Source organism: Engystomops pustulosus, chromosome 1, assembly GCF_040894005.1.
Source record: "Engystomops pustulosus chromosome 1, aEngPut4.maternal, whole genome shotgun sequence".
Classification (NCBI taxonomy): Eukaryota; Metazoa; Chordata; class Amphibia; order Anura; family Leptodactylidae; genus Engystomops; species Engystomops pustulosus.
The window spans coordinates 32603922-32620814 of NC_092411.1; the positions used below are offsets into that span (position 1 = coordinate 32603922).

At 42.3% G+C, this 16893-nt stretch overlaps 1 protein-coding gene across 2 annotated transcripts in view; it reads right to left on the minus strand.

The window, feature by feature from the left end:
* ADAMTS6 (ADAM metallopeptidase with thrombospondin type 1 motif 6) overlaps window positions 1–13044 on the minus strand; it is a 182143-nt gene extending 169099 nt beyond the window's left edge. For both annotated transcript variants that reach the window (XM_072137189.1, XM_072137179.1), the window contains exon 1: window positions 12733–13044. The gene's annotated coding sequence lies outside the window, so the exon portion shown is untranslated. The remainder of the gene's footprint in view (window positions 1–12732) is intronic.
* Between the last annotated feature and the right edge of the window lie 3849 nt (window positions 13045–16893).

Sequence of the window (16893 nt, forward strand, 5' to 3'; positions counted from 1 at the left end):
GGTGTGATCTCATGGTACCCATGACCTCTGCATATGTGCACCAAAGGACCATTTCTAATCTAAGGTCAAAGGCAAAGGGAGGACCAAATACAGTATTTCTGTCTGGGGAAGTGTTCCAAAACCACCTGCTTTATATCATTGCTGCCTGTAGATAGGACATTATGTATAATCTGCTCAGACCCTCCTGCTCTATAACATGCTGCCTGTAGATAGGACACCAAGTACAACCTGATCAGCCCCTCCTGCTCTATAACATGCTGCCTGTAGATAGGACATTATGTATAAGCTGCTCAGACCCTTCTGCTCTATAACATGCTGCCTGTAGATAGGACACCAAGTACAACCTGATCAGCCCCTCCTGCTCTATAACATGCTGCCTGCAGATAGGACACTATGTACTATCTGTTCAGCTGCTCCTGCTCTATAACATACAGCCTGCAGATAGGACACTATGTACAATCTGTTCAGCTGCTCCTGCTCTATAACATACAGCCTGCAGATAGGATCGCATTAGCTGCCATTACAGTAATCTGCATAGCCTGATCAAAAATTTCTAAACATGAAGCATTGCCGAAAAATAAAAAAAAAGGCTATAACATACAAATATAATCATTTCCCTTTATTATTGATATAAAAATAAATATCCCATGTGGTACTAGTATTTGTGCCATGCCTCAGTATTTCGAGACGAGATATAATTCGGCTTCTCTTTGCTTGCCATGTCTTGATTTTACCATAAGATAACCAGAACTCAGATTTCCGCTTTAGAATTTACTTTTCTAACACAATAAAAAAAAACAAAAAAAAACAGAGCTACTGCCAAAGGCGCTGTACACCGCTCTTACACTGCAGCCTGATTATCCGAGCCCGGGATGAAAAAGCCGTGTCAGCTCGCATTTTCTGTGATGTGCCTAACTAAAGTAATTAGTGGTCTACTGAGAGAGACAGAGCACCATGAAATGTAATTTGTCAGGGGTGTGAGCAGAAGCTTCTTTTGTTTGTAAGGTGATCGGCTAATTTAAGATTCTGGGGCATCTGCGAGAGAACCGAGGCACAAAATTGGAACTTTCAAAATGTGAAAAAACTGAATGCGAAAAGAGGGAACCGGTCGCCAGATTTTACCACACTCAACTACCAGACTCCTCAGGAAGGGTATGAGATGTCCTTACTAGAACTCCCTCTTTTATGTCAAATCTCATATTTTTAACTATGAAAAATCTCCTCAAAAGTCATCTGAGCAGAAAAAGAGTCATATCATGCCCAAGACGAGTCAAGTTTAGAGGCTGCAGGGCTAATGTCACTTCAGTTGCCCCTATCTTCGGTTCTATAGTACATAGAAACAAGCTACGAGAATCTCATCTTTCGTATCGCATAGGATTTTGGTTCTGTCTTCTACAGAAATGAAGATATAACCGGTTAAAGACATTTATCGTGATGTATAAGCCCTAAAATAATCACAATTCCTTTAGAACAGCCAGGAATTGCGATTATTTCCCATTTTACGCCAGCTCCACGCCAAGGGTGGAGAGGTTTGAAAGGCTGTGCCCCTGGAGGTGGTGTGGGTTATTGTTGGGCGCTCCTGCCCTGCGCCGCTGCTCTCGGTATAGCTTGTGACAGTTCAGGCCTGGCGTAGCATCGTATGCCAGTGTATATATGAATAGGTCGGAGCCTCCTGATGTATCTGGCACAGCAGAGGAGCAGGGCTTACATCATCTCACAATGCCCCGGTGTATGAAACATGTCCCCTATAGATGGAAATGTGAACACATAAAGATCCAGCTGCCGCCTATTTTTTCCATCTTTACCTTCCATTCAGAGAAACAAAACCAAGACGAGATACTTATCTTTGATATGACATCAAAACCACATTAGGGCGCCACAATGGCTGAGTGGGTAGCACTTCTGCCTTGCAGCGCTGGGGTCCTGGGTCTGAATCCCACCCAGGTCAACATCTGCAAATAGTTTGTATATTCTCTCCGTGTTTGCGTGGGTTTCCTCCGAGTCCTCCGGTTTCCTCCCACACTCCAAAACATACTGTTAGGTTGCTTAGATTGTGAGCCCCATGGGGACAGGGACCAATTTGGCATGTTCTGTGCAGCGCTGTATAATCTGTAGGCGCTGTATAAATAAAGAATTATTATTTCTAATTACTATAGATCTGAAGATCTTAAATGACCCTCCCTTCTCCAACCTATAAACCTGACTCATCTCGGGCAAAATATGACTCTTCTCTACTCATTTTCACATTACTTTGGAGGAGATTTCTTTTTTCATAGTTTCATAGTTTCTACGGTTGAAAAAAGACACTTGTCCATCAAGTTCAACCAAGGAAGGGAAGGGATTGGATTAATAGGTAAACGGGTGAAATTTCACATAAAAGAAGGAATTCCAGAAAGGACATTTCATCTCCTACCTGAGGGGGCTAGTAGTTTAATGAGGCAAAATCAGGTGACAGGTTTCCTTTAACATTTTTTTTTTTTCGGAACTGCCCAAAAAGTTTTCCAAAATTTCACAAGTTCCATCTAAAATTGTCACCCAAGACAGATGAGAGCTTGAAAGGGGGGAGTCCCAGGCCAATGCTCAATGTGAGAAGGGGTTAATGAGCACCAATGATTTACTGCCAAGACATTCTCTCCAGGTATTTATCTCTGTTGACAACCAAGTGGAATACACTAAGGGTGAACAAGGGTCATGTTTGAGTCTCCCAAAAAAAAAAAAAGGATTACCTTTGAAAAGGAATGTAAGAAAGACACCACCTGTTCTCATAAAGGTTGCTGTCCACATCTGTATGCATTTAGCATTCTGCCTCCAAGGTAAATATGGCTTAATATGCCCCGCTGTATGGATACTGTAAACCCTCCTTTTTGAAAACTTTTTTGGGGCTAAATTTGCATATTCATACAGCGCTGTCCTCATTCTCTAGACATACGTCTGCCGCAGAGGCTTCTGTTTTCATTATAAAAAAAAAAAAATTCTGAACTGAACACACATTTTTTCTCTTCTCTCTTGCATAGTAAATATTGGAAACAGATTCGTTGACCAAGCTCCCCCCTTCTGTAACTACTGCCAAAAGGAAGTCTGGGGAAGCACTCAACTGAGAATGGATATTTAGGAGAGGAACACTGTTCTGGAAAAGAACAGGAGCAGAAGGGATCGAGCAAAAAAAAAAAAGAAAAATTCAGATTCATAAGGTAAATATGAACGTCTGCTCATATACAATGTTATTACTGTTATGTGTAGGTGCTGTGTATATAGATCTTGTATATAGTATGGGGACGTAGCTTCAAGGGAGTCGGTAATGAGCTCGACAGGAGAGCGCCAACTAGTGGTCAGTTTATGAATAGACTGCAATACTTTACAGGAACAGAGGTTCTTGATTTTGAAAATCAGCAAAAATCTGTGAACTCATGGTGATATGCGTTGGGCTACCTGTGCTGCTCTCAGGCTCCGTTTTTTGCAGTCCATGTGTAATCCATTAGTCGAAACTATCTGCGTTTCATCCACATGTTGTCCGTTTTTGCAGTCCGTTTCTCATCTTTGTGTAATGGGTTGCCAAGCCATATCTCGCCAGAAAAAGATCCGTGTCACTTGCATTTCATCCGTTTTTGCAGAAAAGGCTGCCAAATTATGCCAGTTGCTTTTCCCATCTTGTTGAAGGGATAAGCGATTGCGTTATCCAGCAAGTGACCTGCAAACACGGACATTGAATACAATGGGACAGAGTGCAATGCGAGTTCTGAGCGTCAAATGCACGCGCAGAACTCGCGCGTGAAAAACGCCAGTGGAGAAGGGGCCTAAGGGCGAATGACAACAGCGTAGCATCAGTATTTTACACGTTCCCAAGCATGGGTAGTAATAGGACCTGCTCTGAGGATTTTTATAAAACACATTCATGTACATGGGTCCCTTGAAATAAATGGGGCACATTTACTTACTCGGTCCGCGGAGTTCACCAAAAGTGCATTGTCCAACGACAACGCAATGTGCCGTGATTCACTAAGATCGCGCGCCCGATATCCTGCATGTGTCGCTTCCCCGCTCAGGTCCGCCGGAGTTCACCTTCTTCTTCCCAATGCATGTAAGTGCTTTGTCTTGAGACACAATTTGAAAGTTAAATCTCGCGCTCAATCCGAATCAGTCGGATCGTCCGACGGCACATCCCCCAATTTCTGCTGCATGAAAGCCGGCGAAGCTGCGTCAAAAACCGCTAAAAATAGCTTCCCCATTGGAGCGTATAAAGGCAGTGGTCAAGGTTTGTGGTCACCATTTGACTTATGATACCCTCAGTGCCTTGAGCCAATATAAAGGAGCATAGTGGAGTCAGTACAGGTCCCTACATATGGCGCAGCTTTATATACTATGTTAAGTCATATGACTTGTTACATCGGAAACTTTGCAGTCTATGCTTAGAGGAAAAATAAAACTAAATGAGACTTTATGCACTACATCAATGCAATTGATTTTACAGAAATCTACCAAAATCCAGCAGGATAAGCCATGGACACTTACTCATAGAACCAGGCACTGTGACCCAGGCTGCCTTCTATCTTAAATCAACTATGTGCTGAAACTCCCTGTGCTGCAGTGATTTAACAGCAGGAAGAGAGGGGGGGGGAGTGGTGAAAAAGCATGGGAAGGGAGAGACCGTGTAACAGCCAGTGAAGCTACATCATGTATGGGCTCTGGAAACACCCCCAGAGCCCTTCTGGCTCATTAGCATAAATTTAAAGGTTGATTTTAGAAAGAAGGAGGCCATGGATAACAAATATAAGAAGATTACCACAGTCACAGTGCCTGGACCTAGGAGTAATAGCCCCTGGTTTATCATGATGGATTTAGATAGGAGATTTTCTTTAATACCCCTCCTATAGAATCCTATGGGCCCATATTGTAGATCTGTGTCACTGTAAATTCATTTATGATATGTAGCTTTATTGCATATTGTTAAATAAAAAATTTTAAGGAATCAAGGAGATCTATGTAACAGTTCTTTAAATTTAAAGTTGTAAATATTTTTTTTTAGTTGCACAATATAGTGCCCCCCCCCCTTCCACAAGAAGAAAAAATAATTGTGTTCCTACAAATGGACCCCCCCTTTTTTGTCATATTTTGAAGGCCCCTTTTACCTGTAATGAGCAGAGACCTCTACTGGTCAGTTGCAGCACTGCAGTATCATAAGCAAGAAATCATCTAAATCAAAAAAATTGCAATTTTAAGGAATATATTTCAGATTTAAATGTAAAAAACATTTTAAAAATCTAAAATACAAAATACCCCCAAAAATAAATGTTTACTCGATTTATTACATTTTTTATTTTACCCAGCAAAATACTTACCTCCACTCAAAACCTTGAGTTCTTTATTGTCTTAATGTTTGTAACATCCGTATATCCATAAGCTAAAATGTTACTGTAATTATTAACTATTTGTTTATGCATTCACCAAATTGATATAAAAAGTCCTTCTACGAGTCCCCCATTCAGGCAATACCTTCCTTCATTATTGTCACGGTGGCTTTAGAAAAAGAGTCTCAGCCTGAAAGAGGACAAAAGGGAGGAATACAAAGCTGCTGGGCACAGCTAAACCTATGTGGTAGAGAGGATAACGTCACCCATACAAAAAGCAAGAGGAGCAAAGAGGATAAGAGAGGGTCCTGCAGCGCAACAAAAAAGCCATTGGTTTCATGCCAGAGCCGGGAGACAGAACCTGCGCAGATCATATACATTATTTAAGGAACGATGAGAAACCCAATATCAACTTTTCTAGTGGGAACATTAAACCCAGTTATGATTGCTTTCAATTATGTAGGGAATAGGATTTATTTGAAGTAACAGTCACAAACACTAGCTAGAAATCTGCCCCAGTGAAATGCCTTTAAATGACAATGTAAGATGAGCCCTGACATCTTTATATAGATTTTTTTATAAAAATGTTTTATATTGTCCTTCTCACTCCTCCGAATAAAATACAGGCACAGTGAATGTGGTAATCTTCTTATATTTGTTATCCATGGCCTCCTTCCTACTAAAAATCAACTTTCATTATTATGCTAATGAGCCTGTGGGGCTATGGGGGAGTTTCCAGAGCCCCTCAGTGATGTCTTTTCACTGGTTGTTACAATGAGTAGAGCAGGTCTCCCATTCTCTGCTCATCACTGTGGGATCCAAAACAGCCAGTGCAGGGCAAATGTGACATTACAAGGCATCCATGAAACCGAGTCATAAATTGATGATATCTCCCGATTGAGAACTTTCTATTTGTAATGTTTTTTTAAAGAGATAGGTCCAAACCAAGAGACTAGGATCTCTTCCCTTACAGGGGTGAAAATTAAGAAAAGCTGGTCAAGATGAAAGCCTCAGGAATCTGGGCAGGTTCCAATACTGGACTACTGTCAAATGGTCAGTCCTCTCCTTGTTGCTTGCTGGAACTTAGGCCCTCCCCATAACATGTTTTTTGTTAAGTGCACAACCAGTGACATAGTCTCCAGTCCTTGTACTACACTGCATACTAAGATATGCAAAGGAAGGAGGAAAAATTCAAGAGCTGGAACACATTCCTCGTCGTCGAAACCAACCCCATAGCACCAGGTACTCAAATGTGGCTGGATGTTAGTAATTTTCACTTCTAGGAGAACCTCTAACACGGGACTCCCATCTTAAAACATTTATGAAATATCCAAAGGTTTAATAGATGCAGATCCTATAACTGGGACCAAGCCCTATGTATAGGACAATGTTCTACCATCATAACTGGTGGGACATCCTTTGGTCAATCATTCAAGGAAAGAACAGGGAAGGAGCTTACTGGACTGATGTACAACCTAAAGAAGCAAATGGAATATGAACATGCCAAAAGGAAATAAATGGTCCAAAATATATCGAAGACTCCTTCCGACATGTTGTTTTTTAACACATGATGGGTTCGTAGGCTTCATCCATTGAGGTGGCTCCTGTAGAACATCTTGATCTTATGTCAAAACATACATGGTTCCCTTTTCAGGTCCTTGGAAAGTCCTTAGTGGTAAAAGACAGCCGTGTTTAATGCATTGTTTTCCAGGTCAACAATTGAGAGTCTGTGAGATGAAAACTAACATGCTCTTCACAATTCTCATCCATTTCCAGCTGATTTTCTACTGCAAATGGACCAAGTGATGTATATAGACTTTACAAGAAATTTCCTACCACATTTTTAAGATTTGCTCAGGGAAGGCGTTTACCCATCATGTTGAAACTGTAAATCCAATGAACCCTCAAGACTAAAGTAACGATCCCCAATCCGAAAGTTTTGTCCAGTGTATCTGACTAACTTGTGAATATTTTGAAAGCCCTCAGACAATTCATAATCCGTTTAACAAGAGGAAATCATCACATACAGTCTCGAAGGGGCCAAGAATTTTGGGGTTACTGGTGGTTGGATGGCTGCTAATATACAAGTTATTTCTCTTTTTTGGCTGACATGATGGGAAATAGACATGTATGGTATATAGCTTTAGCTAGGGGACGGGAATGGATGTGTCGACAGACTATGTATTGATTCATTTAGCCCTACCCTTTACATAAAGGGCAAGTAAACAGAAGCCACTAGCCGGAGGGACATCCATATATCAAGAATGTCTAAAAAAAAACCTGCAAAAATACTAAAAATTGTAATTTTAATCAAAGAAAAAAAAATGCTTTACCATTCAATAAAATGTAGGAAAAACTTCCCGTAGGGTTTCGAATAACCTTCTTTCCGAATGGTAGAAAGCAGTGAAGGATCTTTATAGCTACATTGCCTAGAGGGCCTGAACACACATTTAATGCCACTGCACCTTTAAAAGACATTACAAGCCCTTTATCTTTTTAGCACATGCATTTCTGTCTGCTACAGGTTACAATAAAACTTGAAATGCTTGCAGCTAATGTGTCAACTGTGCAAACGATCCAGAAGCAGAAGCGGGCTTCTCCTGCACAGCTGTTTTACTAAGTCATTTTATCTAGCCTGCGCAAATCGGCCCATTTATCTTTCCTCACGTCACCGGGGTGGACGACACAAGGCTGAAGCGGTTAAATAGTAACATAACTGACAACGGGGTGGTGGCAAAAGTGGACCAGAAAGAAAACAATTGTCAGTGATTAAGGGTTAAACCTCAAATACTTAAAAAGTAGAGTCAGTTTGACCAGTAGAGGTTTTATGCAGCATAAAATCAAATTACCCCAAAATTAGTTACTATTCAAAAACATAACTAGTTCCCAAATAAAAAAAAAAAATCACATGAATGGGAACTACCCAATGCTTTGCTCTACTGGTACCTGTTCTAAAGCGTATCAGCCCACTCCAACAGCTGATTGGTAGTTTGGTGGAACTTGGTGCCCACTAATTTAAAGGAAATCTATCAGCAGGATCAAGGGTTGTAAACCAAGGACACCTACATGCTGGTATATGCTCCCTCTAGGAGGGTCCGTTCTTCTTTTAGCCTCTTATGCTTTCTTCTTTTTTACCAAAAAAAAAATCTATAAAAATTATGCAAATTAGTCTAAGGGGCTCCACTCTCTGTTAATTGAGCCCAAAGCCACTCAGGTTCATCTGCATGTAAGTGTGCTTGGTTTACAATCCTTGATCCTGGTGGTAGATGTTCTTTAATACCCAAATGAGTGTGAAAGTTATCTGGCACAGCTACCAACATTTCCCTTTGTATGATCATGGCATCCCATCATCAAAGATCGCCAACCAGACTATTCTCCATTGGGTGGGATTTGTATAAGCTCTACCTTTTTGCTGCATTATGGGACAAGCTTTCAATTTGGAAAAATCCAATTTAAGAATTCTGTATTGTATGTATGAAAGTAAGTAGCATGGAAAATCCAACCTAAGATATCTTCTGACTTGCTACCTTTAGTCCTGCATGGTATAACAAAACTCAGGATGCAGACAGTTCTCCCAAACAGCTTGGGGAAACTAAGGAGAAGCGGGATGTGAACCCACATCCTCCCTGTATTCTTTAAGGATACAAAGAATCCTCAGGATGCCAATTTAGTTTGGGAGAGAATTGGGGAACAGACTCCTTGGTTTCTTAAAACTTGGCTTGGGGGTCCGAGAAATACAAAATCTAACCCTGCGTCCACATGAGATAAGAGTTTATAAGAATGATGATATGTGATGGTCAACAGAAGACTACCATTTACCAAAAATGTGATCTACATTGAGTTTTTGATATATATGGTGGGAATGGCTGTGTATGGATTTAGAAAGGGACCCACCACACTGCCCCAACCCCCCATTATAAGCCCAACCTTGACACAGCATAACAAGACATTATACTTCTGTATGTAATACCGCCCCACAGTAAAGGTTGAGTAGCAACTTCATGAAAATACTAGGAGCAACTGTTTCAGTGATCGTGTAGAAGTCATAGTCTTCAAGGAACTGTAGGCCAGTTTGACTTGATACTTTCAGCCATGTTGGGTTCCTCGCTGCCTAATCCAACACAATCCTAAATGAAGGCACTCTACATGGCATTCTCAGTCTCATTGAAGCCGTAGTGAACATGCAAATGGGGGGCACAGAACCCCTAATCCATGTGATCGGTAAGACCCCCTACATTTATCTTCTATCCTAATGTAAAAAGATGATGAAGATCCTGGTGGTAACTTAGCTTTACCGCGCCTCCATGATTTAACTTTGTTAAGCCCCTCACTTTATAATTTGCAAAAGTACATTAAAAAAAAACTACAAAAATAACTAAAAAATTCTAACAGCGTACAACCGAACAGTATGCTCCGTCTCGCTCATTTATTCCAGAGCAGACAGTTCAGCTACTTTCTGCCTGAATTTGTCATACATGATGTAACACTATCACTAAAAGACCATTTCCTTCTTAATTCTTCATGAACTTTTACTATTTTCATAAAGTGGAGAAAATTACAACCACATACAAGGGGGGGCGGGGGTTGAGGCAGGAGTCTAGCCTAGCTCCAGCTGATCTTCCCTTTACCATCCATCAGCAGTGCTAAATCTATTTGGATAAAACGCGTGTGACCCAGACAGCTGGCACCATCCCAAACTGCCTTACACACCGGCAGCTCAGATAATAACAATCCTTCTCTATGCTCCTCACCATCTACAGCGCGAGACTGGAAGAAATTAGCCGAGCACAAGAAACACATTACATACAGGTAAATGGGGCTCCGTGCGGGATATAGACAAGTACACGGTGCAGTAGACTACAACTACTAACATCCAGCCTGGGAGTAGTAGTAATAAAGGAGCATCTTGACTGTCAGGCACACAATGCATTGGCACTATGGCACCTATAAAGCTACAGCTGCAAGAAGAGAGAAGTAAAAACCACTAATAACCCCATAAATTATTCTTTACAGTCACAGCAGGACTGGCTTGCCTTGTGGGTCCCGTAGACCTTTGGCACCCAAAGAGTATGTCTAGTGAAATTCAACTTGAAAGAGGGGGGGAGAGTGCGGAGGGGGGGGGGGGGTCAACCTCACATAACCCCTCTATATACATTCTCCTCCAATTCATCCCTCCGCAGCCAAAATCCGCACTCCCTACGATGGCTGCAGCATAAATACACACACACAGATCGGAGACGCTGCCGTGTTAAAAGTCTTGTAGATCCCAAGTGGCCAGATGAAAATGAAAACCACACTCTTCCATCTCTTTGATTAGTCTATTAAGAGCTTAACATATCCTAGAGCATCAGACGCAGCGAACACATTAATGCTGCCCCGTCTGAGGCCAGACACAAACTATGCACTTGTCTGACTGACTTCTTAAGTAGAGGTTTTTTTTTCTCTCTCTCTCTAATACATGAAGCAGAAAAGTTGGCTACGTTTCCACCGCTTAAGTACTGAACTTTTTCTCCTCCACTGCCACTTTAGACTGCAAGCTCCCTGACACTTTCTTCTTACTATGTAACAGGATTTAGCATCTCTGTGCCCATCTACACTGCTGACCTAATCAAAATAGAGTGTAAGCTCTTCGGCACCCGCTTCTTACCTTTAAATAGGATTTAAGATCTCAAGTTTTTTTTGTACACTACAAAGACCCTAGAAATAGACTGAACACTCTCTTAACTTTTAACAAGATCTCAGTCTAGGGATGCACTGCTGACCTGATCAAGATAGAGTGTAAGCTCTTCGGCACTCACTTCTTACCTTTAAACACAATTTAAGATCTCATGGTTTTTGTACACTACAAAGACCCTAGATTGCAAGCTCCTGAACACTTTCTTTCTAGGATCTCAATCCAGAGATGCACTGCTGCAGATCAAGATAGAGTGTAAGCTCTCCGGCACTTGCTTCTTACCTTTATACAGATTTTTAGAATCACAATGCATTTCTTCACTACAGACCCTATATAACTAGACTGCAACCTTGTGAACACCGTCTTAACATGTACCAGTGCAGTTATACACTGCGGACCTCTTCAAGATAGATTGTAAGCTCTCTGACACTTGCTTCTTAACTTCAAAGAGGATTTAGGATCTCAATACACATCTACACACATAAGTCATAGAATTAAACTGAAAGCTTCTCGACACTTAACTTTTAACAGTAATGAGCATCAAAATGCAGATCTAAGCTTATGACATCATCAGCCAACGGATTGCAAGCTCTCCGGCTCTCACTTCTTATCTTTTAGACATGCTTAGCTTTTACTTTCTACATCTACACTGCTGAGCTCGTGAATTGAGGATTACAAGCTCCTAGGCAAAAGACTTAGCATATACAATATTTCACATTGGTTTTGATGACCTCATCATGACAGATTGTCAGACATTCGCTTTTTAACTTTTACACACTTCATTTAGCTTTTCTTTCCAAACCTATAGAATTAGATTGCAAGCTTCCGGACACCAACATAGGATATATATTGCAGGTCTACACGGATGACCTCATCAGGTTACATTATAAACCCTCTGACACTTGCATCTTACCTTAAACACATTACTCAGCCTTTCTTTCCATATCTATAGTACAGACCCAATACAATTAGATTGCAAGCTCCCTGACACTAACTTAGGGTATACATTGCATATCAACACTGTCTGACATTCATGTCGTACTCTTTACACCTTTCTTTTGAAGATCTACAGTGTTGGCCCCCATTGAAATCAGATTGCAAGTAGCTTCACTTCTCTACATGGCTGATCCCGCATTAGACTGCAAACTCTGTGACACATTTAAAAAAAAAATTCAGCCTTTAATTCTGACTACAGAATAACGATTGCAAGCTCCTTGACCCAAATTCACACAATGATTTTTTTTCCCCCTACAACACAAATTCAGACAATCATTTCTTTTCTATGCAGAAGAACCTGCATTAGATTGCAAGCTCCGAGACAACTTTTTAAAAGATCATTCAGCCTAGACATCTAGTCAGTCGCTGAGTGTGTATAATTAGATTGCAAGCTCTGAAACCTAGTTCTCGTTTGGTAGCATTATGAGACATCTCATTTCATTATGTACATTACCGTATGTAACTAGACTGCAAGCTCCTGGGCACTTGCATCTTGCCTTTTCACCATCTAATTTCTGATGCCATCTCATCATTAGAGTGCAAGCTCTTTGACACTACAACCCTGACATCCTATGGATACAGTGACACCTCAGGAATACAATGTCACATTGATACAATATATCAGACAGAAGAAGATGACTACTGCCATGTCCCCGGGTGTGAGTGGCAGCATGCCCTCCTGGCAGCGGCTGGTGTATAGGATGAATGGTTTCTTACCTCTTTCATGGTCTATTAGTGGCAATAAGACAGACACTGCCCATTCCCTGTGCAGACACCAGACATGTCCTCCTCCAGCAGCAGCAGCAGCCCTGTCCCGGTGCCACTACCATCCTCTGGCACTTATACAGGGGTATGACAGGGGGGTGGCAGTGCTGGCAGCATGCTGCACCTCTTATTACTAGGATTATGGCTTTGTGTGTGTTGTGCTGCTTTTTCTTCAGTGCAAGTGCATGTGTGTGTGGAGAGAGTGCAGAGAGCCCTGTGCAGGAGCTCGGAGCGGACACTCATAGCTCTCTATCGGCAGACAACTTTAGAGCTCATCAGGTTTTTTGGCAGCTCAGCAAAGTGGGAGGGGAGAGTGACGTCACCGCGCCGCCTAGTGCGCATGCCCGGGGGCGGGGGCGGGGGAGGGGATGGAGGGGTGCAGGCAGGGGACGGGCCGGCTGCTGCTGCTGCTGTGTCGGTGGGGGTGCCGGTACAGTGTGCAGGGAGGACCCGGGCGGCTCGTCCTGTAGGGACGGATCATGTGGAGCTCTGTATAGACTGACCTGTGCACAGAGGACAAAGGACCGGCGTTTATAGGGTGCTCACTACTGGGGTGCAGAGAGGAACAACTACTACCCTCATAGTGGTGTCACCCCGAGAGAGAGAGTGCCCTCTTATCACTAGTAATAAGACCCCCCATTACTAGTGTCACCCAGAGATAGAGTGCCCCCTTATTACTAGCTATAAGACCCCCATAAATAATTTCACCCAGAGAGAGCCCCGATTATGCTAGTAAGGAGAACCCCATCAATGGTATCACCCAGAGAGAGAGAGCCCCCTTAATACTACCAATAAGACCCTTATCAATAATGTCTGCCCAGAGAGAGGGTGTACTAGAAATAAGACCCCCATCAATACGCTCACCCAGAGAGAGAGTGCCCCCTAATATAATGAATAATACCCCCATTAATAAGCTCACCCAGGGAGTCCCCCATTTAATACTAGCAAGTAGACCCCCATCAATAATGACATCCAGAGATAGTGCCCCCTTATTATTAGCAATAAGACCCCCATCAATAATGCCACCCTAAGAGAGTGTGTGCCCCCTTAATACTATCAAGTAGACCTCCTATAAATAATGACACCCAGAGAGAGAGAGTGCCCCTCTTAATACTAGCAACTAGACCCCTATCATTAATGACACCCAGAAAGATTGTCCCCTTATTACTAGCAAGTAGACCCCCATGGACACGCAGGTGCACATCTCGTTAGTATTACACGGCACATTTTACTTTCTGTTACACTAATGGCTTGTGCACCTGGAAGTAAACATAGAAGTTTTCTATAGCAGGACAGCAAGCAGAGATCTAGAAAACCGAGAAGAATTGATACAGAAAGTATATTGGAAATTCTATAAATTTCATTTCTAAAGTGGACAACCCCTTTAATAGTAGCAATAAGATTCTTATCAACAATGTTACCCAGAGAGAGAGTTCCCCCTTGATACTACCAAATAGCCCCCCCTTAATACTACCAGATAGTCTTCCCCCTTAATAGTGTTACCCAAGGAGAGTGGTCCCAGAACAATAGCAATTACACCCCTTTAACAGTGCCAGCCAGACACTAGCAGCTATTCCCTTCATGTATAGTGTCAACCAGAGAGAGAGTGTCCTCTTAAAGGGGTTCTCCAGTGATAGCAAGTTTTGCTCTATCCACAGGACAGGGGACAATTTACTAATTAGTGGGGGTCTCCATGATCACTGATCACAAGAATGGTGATACTTTGTATCCAGCCACCCCCTCCCGGCCCCTGGGCATGCGCCACCTGCTCTATTCATCTTTTGACTGGGATATACAAGTGCCAGCCAGAGACTGTTCTCTTAATTCTACCACCTAGTCCCCCCCTGACAATAGTGCCATCCAGAGAAAGGGTACCCCCTTACTGTTAGATCTATAATGGCAGCCAAAGAGTTCCCTCTTTATATTACACAAGCTAGAGACCATCACATAATCACTAACAGCTAGAAAGTGACCTCTTTTTATAGCCACTAGAGGGCCCTAAAGGGCATATAAAGGGCACAACACAATAATACTAGTAAGTAGATGTTGCTACAATAGCTGATAGACAGGTGCCACGTTAACCAAAGCAACTAGACCTGTCACCCTGAAAAAGTAGGCAGCTCCTAGTGCTAAAACAAACGCAGAAGTGTTACAATGCTAGCGTTATCAGAACACTGGAAACGCATTCATAAGGGGGCGCTGCCTCTCCATAGGCCAGAGGTGACTGTTGCGCGTCATGCGGCATTCACCGCCCCTAATCTCGCCCCCTCATGAATACCCAGACAGTTTAGAGAGCGGTCCGGCGCTTCTAGTGTACAGCGCAGCACTGTTTGTTAGCATTATCAGAGGTTTTTGATAACGCTAGCAGTGTAACACTGCTAGGACTGTTTTAGCACTTGGCACTGCTTTCTTTAGTAAGCAGCTCCTAGTGCCATTTCTCAGGGTGACAGGTCCTCTTTAAAGGACTTTTCCAGGATATTGATATTGATTACTCTTCCATTCTCAGTGTCGATTCCAGTGCCAATGTTAGGGGGATCCCAAGGCATTGACCCTTTCTGATATTGATGACGGATCCGATAGATTGGCCAGTTATATCATTAACCTAGATCTCCTAGAACAGTGATGGCGAACCTTTTAGAGACCGAGTGCCCAAACTTCAACCAAAACCTACTTGTTTACCATCAAGCGCCAACTTGACAATTTAAACAGCTCTCTTTTGTTCCACAGCATTCAATCGTATCAGCCCCCTGAGGACACCAATACAGTTGAAAGCAGGAAGGCAAATTCAGACATCATTGTAGCTTCTCTCCAGTTTCTCTCTGTGCAGGAAGAATCGTGGGGCCAGTAGTAGGACCTCCAAAATTATTCTGGTCCTGTTCACACTTTCTTACTCCTCTTGCAGTTCCAATCAGTCAAAGATATGTCACCTTAAAAGAGTGCCGAGAGCTGCTTTACAATTGTCTAGGTCTGCAGGAAGATTTAAATTCTGTCTGGTGAACTTTGTCTTGGGGGGACAGCCTGGGTGCAGACAGAAAGGTCCCTGAGTGCCACCTCTGGCACCCGTGCCATAGGTTCGCCATCACTGTCCTAGAAGTAGAATATGACCACATCATATCATACTGAAGATTAGTGGGGGTCTCATCTCTCAATTCATCTCTGTTCAAAAGGCCATTTAAATAGACATTGGCATTTATCTCTGTTAAAGAAAAGTCCTCTTCCCCTCTATATCAGGCCCCTTTCCTCACCCTCCCACCTCCTCTATTAAGTATTCTCATCTCATCACGGTGCAGCTATACTTCTCATTTCTCCTCTCCCACATCCTCACTGTCCAGATCTGACCAATAAAATTACAAGAAATATTAGAAAACAGAGCATTTAGAAATTCTCTACTTCCCTACCTATCAGGTGTATTAATCGGAAAATGAGTCAGGGTTATACAGTTCCTAATGGTTTCCCTGTTAGAAACTTGTTGGCAGGCTCCACCTGTGGAAATAAAATAAAAGTGATCAAAAGGTTGTACAGTTCTTAAAATACACTACGTTTGATAAACGCTTGATTTTCTAGTTCAATTAGATTTGATATTGAAAAAGTCCTCCTTATCATAGTGTTAACATTTGGACATCATGAGACCAAGGTGACACCTAACAAGTGATCAACCGTACCTCAACATTGTGAGGCTTCAAGCAGGATGTTCTCAGACAAGTGGCCACTGAGCCTTGAGGGTCACAGAGACTCATTAACAGAGATAAAGACTGGAAGGTATAGAAGTGGACGTTCACATCCTACACTGATGATCACTTAGTTGTGTACGATGTCTTTTGTAATTGGATGATGAATGCAACACAGGTCCAGGAACATTTAAGGGAGGTGAGAGGAACCCAAGTGTTACATCAGACCATTCCATCAGTGTGGTTCAGGGTGGTAGATGATCTTCAAGGGTACCTGACAACGCCACCAAGCACAGACATCATTGTCTTGTGAGGGAAAGGGAGCATCTACCCTGGAGGAGAGGCCGGTAGCCTTAAAGGGGTATTCTCATCTGGGAATTTAATTTAATTCATCTTCCATATGTAAACTTTTCTTCAATTGGATGTTATTAAAAAAATGTTCCTA